The sequence below is a fragment of the Nomascus leucogenys genome, chromosome 18, assembly GCF_006542625.1.
Source record: "Nomascus leucogenys isolate Asia chromosome 18, Asia_NLE_v1, whole genome shotgun sequence".
Taxonomy (NCBI): Eukaryota; Metazoa; Chordata; class Mammalia; order Primates; family Hylobatidae; genus Nomascus; species Nomascus leucogenys.
In genome coordinates, this window is record NC_044398.1 from 1,102,175 (window position 1) to 1,115,630 (window position 13,456).

The window sequence follows — 13,456 nt, forward strand, 5'->3', positions numbered from 1 at the left end:
AAACAGACACATCTTCAAGTCTGAGGACACGCAGGCTCCTGGGAAAAAGTCTGTTTCATGACTGTGAGAATGACTGCTGAACCTCAAGAAAGCCCTAGAAGTATACTTGGTGTTTTTTTCTAGTTGATAGAGTGAAAGGCAGTCGGGATAGAGATGAAAGCCGTGTTAAGTAGAATAGAAGGCTTTACTCTTTCTAACTATGTAGTGCAATTTGCTAATAAAACCACTTATTTATTTTAGTAAAACCATAGGTTTAGCCAGACTTTGGTTTTATAGGTTTAACATAATTTCAGCATCGTTTATTATAATCTAGCTCTTAAAGTTTTTGACCTTAAGAATCTTGAGAAGAAATAAAGTAGAAAATATATTGGACATTTAAAAAGCGGAGATGAAATTTTCAGTGGAAATGTAACAATAAAGAGTAAGTTGGGGGCAGATTTCAACTTTGTTCTCAAATTAATTTTAGTCTGAGAGAGTTTTTAGAGTAATAAACCTATTTTCTTGGCTGTGTAAAATGTCAACCTCTAGGCAGGCAGTCAAACTCCCTAATCCTGTTGGGTTTCCTCCCTTGAATAGAAAAGAATAAGCCAGGGGACTTGGTAGGGCTGCTCTGGAGGATAATTTTAAATTAGTGTGACTTTGAAGTAGAGCTCCTGTTGATCCCACTAAATCTCTACTAGAGGAGAATAGCCGCCACCTAATTGCTGAGGTTTAAAGTGTTACACAGCAAAAACATCATTTGTTAGAATGACTTGAGAAAAATCTGCTCTTGCCATCAATGCTCCTTCTTGGCAGCTCAATACTTAGATTACTTGCATCAGGGCCCTAACCTGCCCTGTTGTAGAGGTTCCGTTTAATCCATCCAGATGGAGAATCTTGCTTGTCAAAGGAATCTCAGGTCCACCTAGCTTCTCTCTCAGCAATCCATTTATAGGTCTAGAAAAGCCAACTATTTCCTCATCTCTGTGCTGAAGCAATATAGGGTTTTCGAACTCTATATTGCAGACATGAAACCACATTAAATTGATTCTATAGTTTTTTTTTTTGTTGAAGGATTTTTTTTTAAATTATACTTTGAGTTCTGGGATACATGTACAGAACGTGCAGGTTTGTTACATAGGTATACACGTGCCATGGTTGTTTGCTGCACCCATCAACCCGTCATCTACATTAAGTATTTCTCCTAATGCTATCCCTCCTCTAGCCCCCCACCCTCTGATAGGCCCCGGTGTGTGATATTCCCCTCCCTGTGTCCATGTATTCGCATTGTTCAACTCTCACTTACGAGTGAGAACGTGTGGTGTTTGGTTTTCTGTTCCTGTGTTAGTTTGCTGAGAATGATGGTTTCCAGCTTCATCCATGTCCCTGCAAGGGACATGAACTCATCCTTTTTTATGGCGGCGTAGTATTACATGGTGTATATATGCCACATTTTCTTTTCTTTCTTTTTTTTTTTTTTAACACTGCTTTAAGTTTTAATGTTCATTTCCCCAAGACAGCCTAGCCTGCACTTTACTTGGATACATTTTACAAGCTAGTTTTCTACTGCTTCTAGTTTTAAACTTTAACCATTTTTCTGATGACAAGGAATGTTGCAGAAATACTCTAGTTCGACAAAGAGTTATGATCACAAAATAATTTTTATCTATTCTACACTGTTTCAGAATTACCAGATGATTTTTAAACACAAAGTAGATATAGATGCTAATGGTGGCTAATCGGGTATGTTTCTCATAGCAAACTGTCGTTCATGCAACACTTGTGCTCAAAGGGGAAGGCACAGGATTTCCTACAATGAGCCACCTAGTTCTTTTTGTACAAATTAATTTATGTCACATTTAATTTAGTGTGCATAACATCAAAACTGAGGTATTATTCTCATTTATAAAAACCACTGCATAATTTTTATGCAAGTTTTAAAAATACGGTTTTCTCCCTAAAGGGGCTCAAAATAGATTGTTCATGGTTGCCTACATCTAAGATAAAAAGATTCTAAAACAATTGAACAGATTAGGCATATTATTAAAGGTGTTCAAACCATTACTTGATTTGTACATCTACTCAAACCTCTTCATGGGTCTTTATTCAGCAGTACGTATACATCAAATTCCATTTTAGAAGTTTCCATGTCATTTTCATAGAAAACAAAGATTGAGAACAAGTAACATTCAAACACAGCACGGTATTCTACCACAACTGAAACTTTTTTTTCTTCTTTTTTACAGGACTCAACAAAATCTAAAAATGAACTATGCTATAGATTTACCTCATGCAAACATCTTTATGTTATCTCTGAAAATGAAAAAGATGGCCTTTTAAGCACATTTTACTGTTTTATACTATTATGGCAACTTGTGTTCTGCAACACAATCTATTTTGAGGGAAATTTATGATTTTCTTCTGCAAAAATCTACACAAATTAGTTTTGATGCTATGGAAAGTTTTTCATAGCATCAAACATTCATCTGGTGCAAATGCACAGGGAAACCTTCCTGAAAAGTTTCCTGACTTGAGAAACAACTAAAAAAAGGCATACTAGGTAAATAAAAACTGAAAAAAAAAAAAAAAGGAGTGGGGTGGGGGGAAGGAGGTGGGAAGGGGTGAGATAGAAAACACAGGCTGTCGAGTAAACCAATGTCTGCTGCTAAACCAGTCTTTGTTTTCATGTCCAGTATACGTTAGCACTTATTATCTCATTTTGATGATTTACCAGGTTTGTTATCAGCCCCTGAAGGTGAATCAAGCTTACATGAGTTCACATGCAGCACCACAACCACACTCTCATACAGAGTCACTCCAGTACTAGGAGTCTGCTTCATAAGTGACGAGCCCTAGATTTTAAAGATGAACTTGGCTCTCCATCACTGACCCAGACATTCATTCAACATTGTCCATTCACACATTGCTTCATAACAAGGCCTTGGCCTATTTTTCTTTGACTTATGTGGGCAGCCTATTCTCTCTTATGCTTACAAGGTTGAAGATCACAGTACTGCACTTTCCCCTCAATTGATATAAAGCAAGTCAATGTTCTTTCTCAGGCACTGATGATCTGTGACCTGTAGCCCTTTTTACTTTGAACAACCTAAATAAGCATTCATGTGAAGTTTCCATTACATTTTGCTACTCATTCTCACTTGCACCCATTCTCCATCTTGACCTCATTTGGGCATTTTCTGTGATTTCAAATGAAATCTTCACATTTTATTTCCCTATTTAATGCAGCAGCAGATCCCACGAACCAAGCTAGATGGATCAAACCTTTATATATATATACACACGTATACACACACACACACACACACACACACACACACATATATATATACGTATATATCATACAGGCCCCGGTGTATGATGTTCCCCACTCTGTGTCCAAGTGTTCTTATTGTTCAATCCCCACCTATGAGTGAGAACATGCAGTGTTTGGTTTTCTGTCTTTGTGATAGTTTGCTGAGAATTACGGTTTCCAGCTTCATGAACTCATCCTTTTTTATGGCTGCATAGTATTCCATGGTGTGTGTATATACATATACACATATATACGTTTATATGTGTATATGTATATGTGTATATACATAGATGTATATATGTATATATATGTGTATACATGTGTGTATATATATCTCAGTGCTGCATTGTACCTAACTTCCACGATGTCTTTCTAAAACTAGAACCCTTCTGTTGGTAAATTGGCAGATGAATTGAAACCAAATGTTCCACCTTGAATTGCCTCTGGAACAAGGCTAGGGTCTTCATCAATTATCATCTGAAGAGAAGAACTGATCAATGATCTCATAGGCCAATTTGTAGATGTCTTCATTTTCATGATTTTGAAGTTGTTTAATTTTCTCCAGCCCTCTATCTTCCTCTATAAGATTGCCTGGCTGGGTGCGGTGGCTCAAGCCTGTAATCCTAGCACTTTGGGAGGCCGAGCCAGGTGGATCACAAGGTCAAGAGATCGAGACCATCTTGGCCAACATGGTGAAACCCCATCTCTTCTAAAAATACAAAAATTAGCTGGGTATGGTGGCACGTGCCTGTAATCCCAGCTACTTGAGAGGCTGAGACAGGAGAATTGCTTGAACCAGGGAGTCAGAGATTGCAGTGAGCCGAGATCGCATCATTGCACTCCAGCTTGGAGACAGAGTGAGACTCCGTCTCAAAAAAAAAAAAAAAAAAAGGTTGTCCATGGTTTATGCCTTATGTTTGGCCATTTTTAGTATATTACTTAGTCCATTGAGTACTGCCTGTACAACTTGTGCATTTTTTTTTGACCTCTGAATTTTTTTTTTAAATTATACTTTAAGTTCTAGGGTACAAGTGCACAACGTGCAGGTTTGATACATCGGTATACATGTGCCATGTTGGTTTGCTGCACCCATCGACTCGTCATTTACATTAGGTATTTCTCCTAATGCTATCCCTCCCCCAGCCCCCGACCCCTCAACAGGCCCCGGTGTATGATGTTCCCCACTCTGTGTCCAGGTGTTCTCATTGTTCAATTCCCACCTATGAGTGAGAACATGTGGTGTTTGGTTTTCTGTCTTTGTGATAGTTTGCTGAGAATTATGGTTTCCAGCTTCATGAACTCATCCTTTTTTATGGCTGCATAGTATTCCATGGTATATATGTGCCACATTTTCTTAATCCAGTCTATCACTGATGGACATTTGGGTTGGTTCCAAGTCTTTGCTATTGTGAATAGTGCCGCAATAAACATACGTGTGTATGTGTCTTTATAGTAGCATGATTTATAATCCTTTGGGTATATACCCAGTAATGGGATTGGTGGGTCAAATGGTATTTTTGGTTCTAGATCCTTGAGGAATCGCCACACTGTCTTCCACAATGGCTGAACTAATTTACCCTCCCACCAACAGTGTAAAAGCTTTCCTATTTCTCCACATTCTCTCCAGATCTGTTATTTCCTGACTTTTTAATGATCACCATTCTAACTGGCATGAGATGGTATCTCATTGTGGTTTTGATTTGCATTTCTCTAATGACAAGTGATGATTAGCTTTTTTTCATATGTTTTTTGGCCTCATAAATGTCTTCTTTTCAGAAGCGTCTGTTCATATCCTTCACCCACTTGATTCTATAGTTTTTAATCTCCCTCAGGTGTCCAGTATGGCTTGCCTTCAGTTTGAGAGGCAGAAGTCAGCACCTGAGGAAGCCTCTGGGCTTGCAGTGCTGGGTTTGCACTCAGGTCATCCAGGCCTGATGACTGTATTCCCCTCAGGCTCGCTGCAGACTGATGTGTACATCACAGGTGAATTGGTTTGTTTTCAGTGAGAAATATGCCTGGGAGAGGCTGGACGCTTGAAAGCTGGCAAGTGCTTTCACTCCCTGAGAGTTGCTTGGCAGGTATGGGAGCACATACTCGAGATACAGAATCATAAAGAATTTTGTTTTGTTTGGAGGGTTTTTCTTCAGTCCTCAGACTTCCATTTTTTTATTTAAATAATTCAGTTATTTTCCTCCTTGACAGGACTGAACAAACCTCGGCAAATTCTTAACATTTAATTAAAGAGTTAGTTCACATATGTTTTCTTCAGGTATGCTGATTCCACTAACAAGATTAAAGATTTTGTTAACGTTTCGTCAAGACTAAATTATTTTTTCCAGTGCTCTTCCTTTGGTTTTTGGGGTGGAGATGCAAGCCTTCTGCAGATTGCTGAGGTCATTTGCCATGTGTTGCTTTCAACCAGTTTAACTTTTGGAATTCAGGGTTTTCTATCTCCCCATGTATTAAGCACAGCCTGTCTTTGCAATAGTAATTAAAGTGAATGATAGTATATTTTGTTTTGAAAATTTCACATAACAACCAGCAACAATAAGATACAAAAAACGGGCCAGAAAATATCTGCCTTAGAATAATTGTAAAACGATTTAAAAACTTTTTATTCGGGAACTCAAATGGGGTATTGAAACCTTTTAAAAGATGTAATGGAAACAATATTGCTCTTATAATGGCAAAATATGCAGTGTCAAAACACAGTTAAGAAAAACTATAAAACATCCAGAAAAACATAAAAGTGGACTTCATCAAATGGGAATGCATATCAAGCTTTTGGATAGAAAGACTAAACATCACAAAGTTGTCAGTTATACGTTAATCTATAAATATAATATTATTCCAATAAAAGTATCATAAGGTTGTGTAAAAAGGGACAATGAAGGAAGAATATACAGGAAAACCCTGAAAAAGAAGAACAATGAGAAGGATAAATTCCTTCAGATATTATTTAAAACTTAGTTAAAATATACAAAACATATTATAAAGTTGCCATAATTAAAGTAGTGTAGTGTTTACTCACAGAGAATGAGACAGAATAAACCTCACTGCAAATGGGTATGGAGAATATGATACAAGCAGCATCTGAGTTCAGTAGGGGAAAGATAGAATTTTGTTTATTTTGTTAATTTGAAATAGTTTCAAACTTACCAAAAAAAAACTTGCAAGAATAGTATAAAGAACCCCAAATAATCTTTGGCAAGATTTGCCAATTTTAAACATTTTGTCATATTTATTTTATCTCTCTGTCTCTTTCTCTACACACACACAAACACACACACACACATATTTTATGTATTTTTGGAACCATTTGAAAACAGTTGTATACATCATGCCCCTTTACCTGCTAATATGTCAGTGTATATTTCCTAAGAGCAAGAATATTCTCATATATATTCACAGTAGAGTGAATTATCAGTTTTGGGACATTCAATATCAACGTAGCACTTTAATATATAACCCATATTCCAGTTCTGCCAATTCTCCCAATAATGTCCTTTACAGCATTTCCCCCCGCCCCCGCAAGTACAATATGGAAACTGGAACCATATATTGCTTTCAGTTGTCATATCTGTTTAGTTGCCTTTCTTTGTCTTTTTCCATTGCTGTATTGCTATATTTTGGAAAATACAGGCCAGATGGCACATCTAGACTATGGAATGTTATTCAACACTAAAAAATTAGCTATCAAGCTGTGAAAAGACATGAGGGAAACTTAAATGCATATTACTAAGTGAAAGAAGCCAATTTGAATAGGATATACACTGTATGATTCCAAGTATATGACATTCTAGAAAAGCAAAACTATGGAGACAATAAAAAGATCAGTTGTTGCCATGGATTGGGATGGGGTAGGGATAAATAGAGCACACAGGATTTTTACAGCAGTGGTACTACTTTGAATGATACCGCAGTGATGAATACATGTCATTATTCATTTGTTCAAGCTCATGGAATATAAAACACTGATAAGATTTGCCTCTGTGTCCACACCCAAATCTCATGTTGACTTGTAATTCCCCACGTGTCAGGGGAGGGACCTAGTGGGAAGTGATTGGATCATGGTGGGGAAGACTTCCCCCATGCTGTTCTGGTGATAGTGATAAAGTTCTCTTAAGATCTCATGGTTTAAAAGTGTGGCACATCCCCCCTCACTCTCTCTCTTTCTCTCCTGCTCCACCTTTGTAAATATGTATGTGCTTCCCTTTTGCCTTCCTCCATGATTGTAAGTTTTCTGAGGCCTCCCAGTCATGGTTCCTGTTAAGCCTGCAGAACTATGAGTGAATTAAACCTCTTTTCTTTACAAATTACCTAGTCTTAGGTAGCTATTTATAGCAGTGTAAGAATGGACTAATGCAAATGCCAAGAGTGAACTGTAATCTAAAAATGTGGACTTTGGGTGGTAATGATGTGTCAATGTAGGTTCATCTATTCTAACTAATGTACCACTCTGAGGGAAGAGGGTCTGTTGATAATAGGGGAGGCTAGGCATGTGTTGGGGCACAGGGTATAAAGAAAATCTCTATACCTCCCTGTCAATTTTGCTGTGAACATAAAATAGCTCTTAAAAATAAAGTTTTTTTAATATAAAAAATACATGACAGTAATTTTAGAGATTGACCCTCAAGTTTTGGTTTCTATGATGTTTCTTCATGATTAGATTTAGTTTTTACTTTATTTTGGTGGGAGATGAAATGCAAAATAGACAAGTGTTAGGATAACAGGGTAACCATGTAGAAAAAGATACATATCAGGATAAATTCTAAATGTATTTCAGATTTACCATAAAAATGAAGCTATACAATTATCAGATAAAAACATGGATGTATTTCTGTATAACTTAGGAATGAGAAAAAAATTTTTATCATTCAAAATACATAAGCAATATGAGTTGATAAACATGGAACAAAAAATTGTTTTTGTGCCCCTGTCCCCCAAATAAAGTAAAACAGCAAGCTGGCAAAATATTTGCAACTTCTAGCACAGATAAAGGATTAATATTCTATTATTTCAATGGCTTCTAAATACAAAAAAAGACCAACAATTCTACAGAAAAATAAATGACATATTGATAACTCACATCAGTTTAAATAGCCTTTAGAAATATGAAGATAGGTAGTCTTATTTATAATAAAAGAAATGTAAATTAAAACTATACTAAGATATAACTTCTTAGCTACCACATTGGCAACAATTCAAAAATTTTACTTTAAATTCTGTCAGTTTGTGGAGAAATAAGTACTCAGGCATTCTGAGTGGCAATGCAAACTGTTGCAGACTTTTGACAATATCTAGCAAAATTATGTATGTACTTATTTTTTGGCCATGCAATTTTACCTCTGGAAATCTATCCTGAAGACAAAAATGAGCTCCCAAGTTAGGCACAAAACAATTTATTAATGTAATGTTTGTAACCAAAAGGTTAGAAACAACCTGTGTCCATAACAGGGGACTGGTTGAATAAATTTTGGTACAGTCACTCGGAGTCCTATGTAGTTATACAAATAAATGAGGAGTGCTATACAACTATAAAAAAGTAAAGTAAGTGAATATGTTTATATACTTTCATGATCACTAGGATATGTTGTTAGTATATTTTTAAGTGAAAGAAGCAAAGATAAGTGATCAAAGAAAGGTATATATATATATATAGTCTAATATAAATTCTGATATTGAATAGGATGCTCAAAAGTGAAAAAAGTCACTTAAATTATGTTTGAATCTGTAGATTTGACTTTGAAACTATGTATATATTTTGTATAGTTATGAAATGAAGTAAAATTTAAAAATAAATCCATAAAATAGCAAATAAAAAGTAAAACCAATTAATCCAATTGCGTATCAAGTTGATGACATCACCACATGAAGGTCTATCTCAAGAGACTTTAAAACCCAATACTTTACAACATATCCCTAGTGGTATATACACTTAAAGACTATAAAGATCTATACAAAATCTAGGCTATATGTTGTTATCATGTTCTTAATAATAGTATTGTTATTCTGAAACTCTTATGCATGTATATTATAGAACAAAGAGAATAATTATGTAAATGTTTATGGTTAACTAGTATTTTTTAGCATAAGAGAAAAGAGATATAAATATAAAATAAAAGAAGTTAAGTAAAAACCCTATTATTGTACATTCAAATAGAAAATATCAGTATTCAGCCTAGGAAACATAGTGTGACCCCCACCTTTATTTAAAAAAAAATTAGCCAAGTAGGGTGGTGCTGCTGTGGAGGCTGAGGCAGGAGGATCACTTGAGCCTGAGATGTTGAGGCTGCAGCAAGCCATGATAGCACCACTGCACTCCAACTTGGGTGACAGGGTGAGACCCTATCTCAAAAAAAAAAAAAAAAAGGAAAAAGAAAAAATATCAGTAAAAATGTATGGTATATGTTTTTTAAAAAACATTTTCTAGGGGCTGGGCACAGTGGCTCATGACTGTAATCCTAGCACTTTGGGAAGCTGAGGCAGAAGGACTGCTTGAGCCCAGGGGGGTTGAAGACCAGCCTGGGAAAATTGGAGAAATCTCACCTCTACAAAAAATAAAAAAATAGCGGGATATGGTGGTAGGTATCTGCAGCTCTAGCTACTTGGGAGGCTGAGGCAGAAGGATTTCTTGAGGCCAGGTGATGGAGGCTGCAGTGAGCCTCATTCATGCCACTGCATCCCAGCTTCAGTGACACAGCAAGACTTTCTCAAAAGGCATATTTTCTATATTTGTCTGTTGAGAATCTCAAGAAAAAATGACCAATCCAGTAGCAAGGAGCACCCTAGCCCCCACATTGTGGGTTCTGAATACCATTTCCCAGTGAAAATAACTAGGGTTCTTTAAAGAACTATCTAACTCCAGGTCTGTAAGAGAAAATGTAAAAGATGAGCCTGAAACATATTATAGCATAAAGCAAGGGATTAATTAAAGAATATGGGATCCTGAGAAAAGAGCTCAAGAGCCAACTTGAAGAGATTGTCATTGGTTAAAAATGGGACAATTTGAGCACCAATAAACAGTAAACTAATAACTGAAATAAATCAAATTACACAAAATGCTTTAAAATTCACGAGTTCATAATGATACTTAGAAATAAAAACAAAAAATCCTTTTGAGGATGCAAGGGAACTAACTCATTATTTTGAAAAGTGATAAAGGGAAATAACTGAGAATTTTATCTTCTCTTCTTTACAAGCCATATCTCAGGATAATCAAATAGCTGATGATGAAACATATGTCTTTAAATAAGTATTCATAACAGACAAAGAAAGGATAGATGGAGAATATCACCATTTTGCAACCATTAATGAGACAATCCAGGATGATCTGCAATGGCTACTAACATCACAAAAAGAGAGACAACCAGATATAAAGTGCCCCCTGATCCCTATGTTTAACCACTCATGAAGTATCTTGTCAGAAAGTCAGACCTAAATGTAATCAAGCCTCTACACATAACAAATAGTTTTCAGGAAAAAATCGGGGAGAAGGGACATGTTAAATGACACCATGAGGATACAGCCAGCAAAATGCAGTGTGTGAACAATTATTCAGGAAAAAAGCCTGGTTTCTTCAATGACAAATTGTGTTTGTGTGGGGCAGGTGGGTGGAGACAGGGGAAGAAAGAACACTATAGATTGAGATATGAGATGTATCAATTGCAATATATGGATCTTGATTTGAACAAACAATGAAAAATATTATGAGACAATCAGGGAAGTCTGATTACTGACTGGATATTTGTTGGTGTTACAGAATTATTTTTCTGTTTTTATATATGTTAATGGCCATATTAAAAAAGAGCACTTATCCTTCAAAGATGCAGATGGAAATATTTACAGATTGAAATATTTACGGATAAGATTATGTGATGTCTGAGATTTGCCTTAAGGAATCCAGTATTGGCAGAGGGGAGTGTGCAAGGTTAGAGATGAAATGTGTTTGGCCATTATTTGATAATTGTTGAAGCTAGGTAATAAATGAAAAGTTCATTGTATTAGTCTCCCTATTTTTGCTCATGTTTGGCATTTTCTATTAAAAAAGGGGAATACTGAGAGATAAGATTTTCTTTCACCCTAGTTAAACCACAGAATAAACTGACCTTTTAAAAAATTATTAAATGGGAAGCTTAACTGATATTTTGGAATTTTCAAAGTACAATGAAGAGGGCAGGTGTATCCCTAGAAACTACAGCATAGGTCTTCTTGGAGGTGTCACATGTTCTTGGTGACTTCTAGTTCATTTTTGCTACAATGTGTTCCCTCTAGGACACTGAGAGGAGTGCTTGTGATTTCGGATCTGAGGTCAGCTCTTGCAACTCTTTCCCAGAGGGCTGCACCAACAGAGTGTGCAGAGTTGAGGGTTTCTGCTGTGCGTTGTCTGTTAACTCAGAGTGTGAAGGGTGTGCAGCCCTCTCTCATTCCTTTCCAGAAGTATTTATGACTCCCCAAGTGCAGAATGGGGGTCAAGTGGACCTCTTATCAGGAGCCATGCTGAAAACCTCCATCTCATTTTGCTCAGTGAGACTGTCAACTGGAATTGTTTTCCTGAAGAGAAAAGTGTATTTCCTTTTACTATTGCCAGAGCCAGTTGTTCCCACCAATGGTATTTTAATTGCATACCAAGCAGCTGTCTACATATTTTGTTGCCCAACATGTCTAAATTTGTCACAAAATGATTCCAATGTATTTTCTTTTAGAGCGATGGAATAGAGTATTTTGAAAGAGGACGTGTTGTACAGATATATATCAGAGTGAGGTCCCTAACTGTCTGGAACTGATACAATGAGTAACTTATTTTGACATCAAAAATTAAATGTCCTGAAATGGTACAGTCTCTTCTTTCACACATTTGGAGGCAATATTAAGACTACAGGATGTATAAATCATTGCTATGGTACAGTTGAGAAAATTTGTCAACTTTAGACTATTTCTGTTTTGATGATATAGTCAAGAAATAAAACTGGGTATGTCTGTCTTACCCCATTTTATTACATATTCCCATGGGTACCTGAGGGCATATTCCCACAAATAGAGGTTCTCAAAATGTCCTCTGGACCTGACTTAACTTGAGAAATAAGGCTCAAAGCTATTGGATTATCATTGGGGTTGGGGCCAGGGAGCTAGTTTAGAACCAGCACCCAGATCTTTTCCATACTTGCCCTGGTTAAATATGTTGATGTTGGCCTGTGCTTGCCAGTTGCTCTTTCACACATTCAGAGCTTTTTAACCCTCAGCAAATATGTCCAGAAGGTGCAATTAATGTCAAATGCAGGACAATGGCCTGACCCAAGTGTGTGAGTGGTGATGTGGCAACACCTAGTGTCTTGATGTGGGGTCAGAGTTGAGCCTGATGAAGTGTCTGGAATTCCATTCTGAGACCATGTAATTTCTGGATTTTATGTCTTAAATGCATCATTTTATCTTGGAGAAGGAGTAAGTAGAAATACATCTTCGTTTATTTTTAAACATTGTGTTATTGAGATGGGACAAACATATCAAAATGATTCAAAAATTTGATTAAAAAACTAAAAACAACAATTTTATAGTCAAAAGTAATTAAATTGATAGAAATTAGCACATTCATTTATTCATGTACAGAGTGGAGGCTCTGACACTTTTCAACATTGGGCCAATTGCAGGGAAACAGTGAGGAAGACAGTTTCTCTCTTCAAAGAGTTATCACCGTAGGAAACCTGACAGCGATACAGCCGCAACTTTGGTGTTCATGGTTTTGACTTGTCTCGTGTTATCCTCAAGGCTTGACATGAAGCCATTTAGAATTTTGCAGAGGGACAGAGCATGGTGGGTGGAGGTGGTGGGGGCGTCACAGAAGTGACTGTGCTCTGAGGACTCCTCCTCCATCCCTATACACACACACCAACCCTGTTAGAACTCAGTTTTGTTATTATCTACTCCAGTACAAATTTTATAGTAGACAATCTATTATATTCAGGGCTTTGCTGGTGTATGAAGATTTCAGGAATGCAAAGCTGGGAGTAGGACAGGTAAGGGCAATGCAGCAGCTGGCAGGAAGATCAGTGATCCAGCCTGGATAGGTCAGAGAAGGCCCTGTGGAAGACGAAATGCTCATGCTAAGTCCCGGAGACCTGGCAGGAGTGGTCCAGGGAAATACACAGTAGGCAGTCACTGAATATC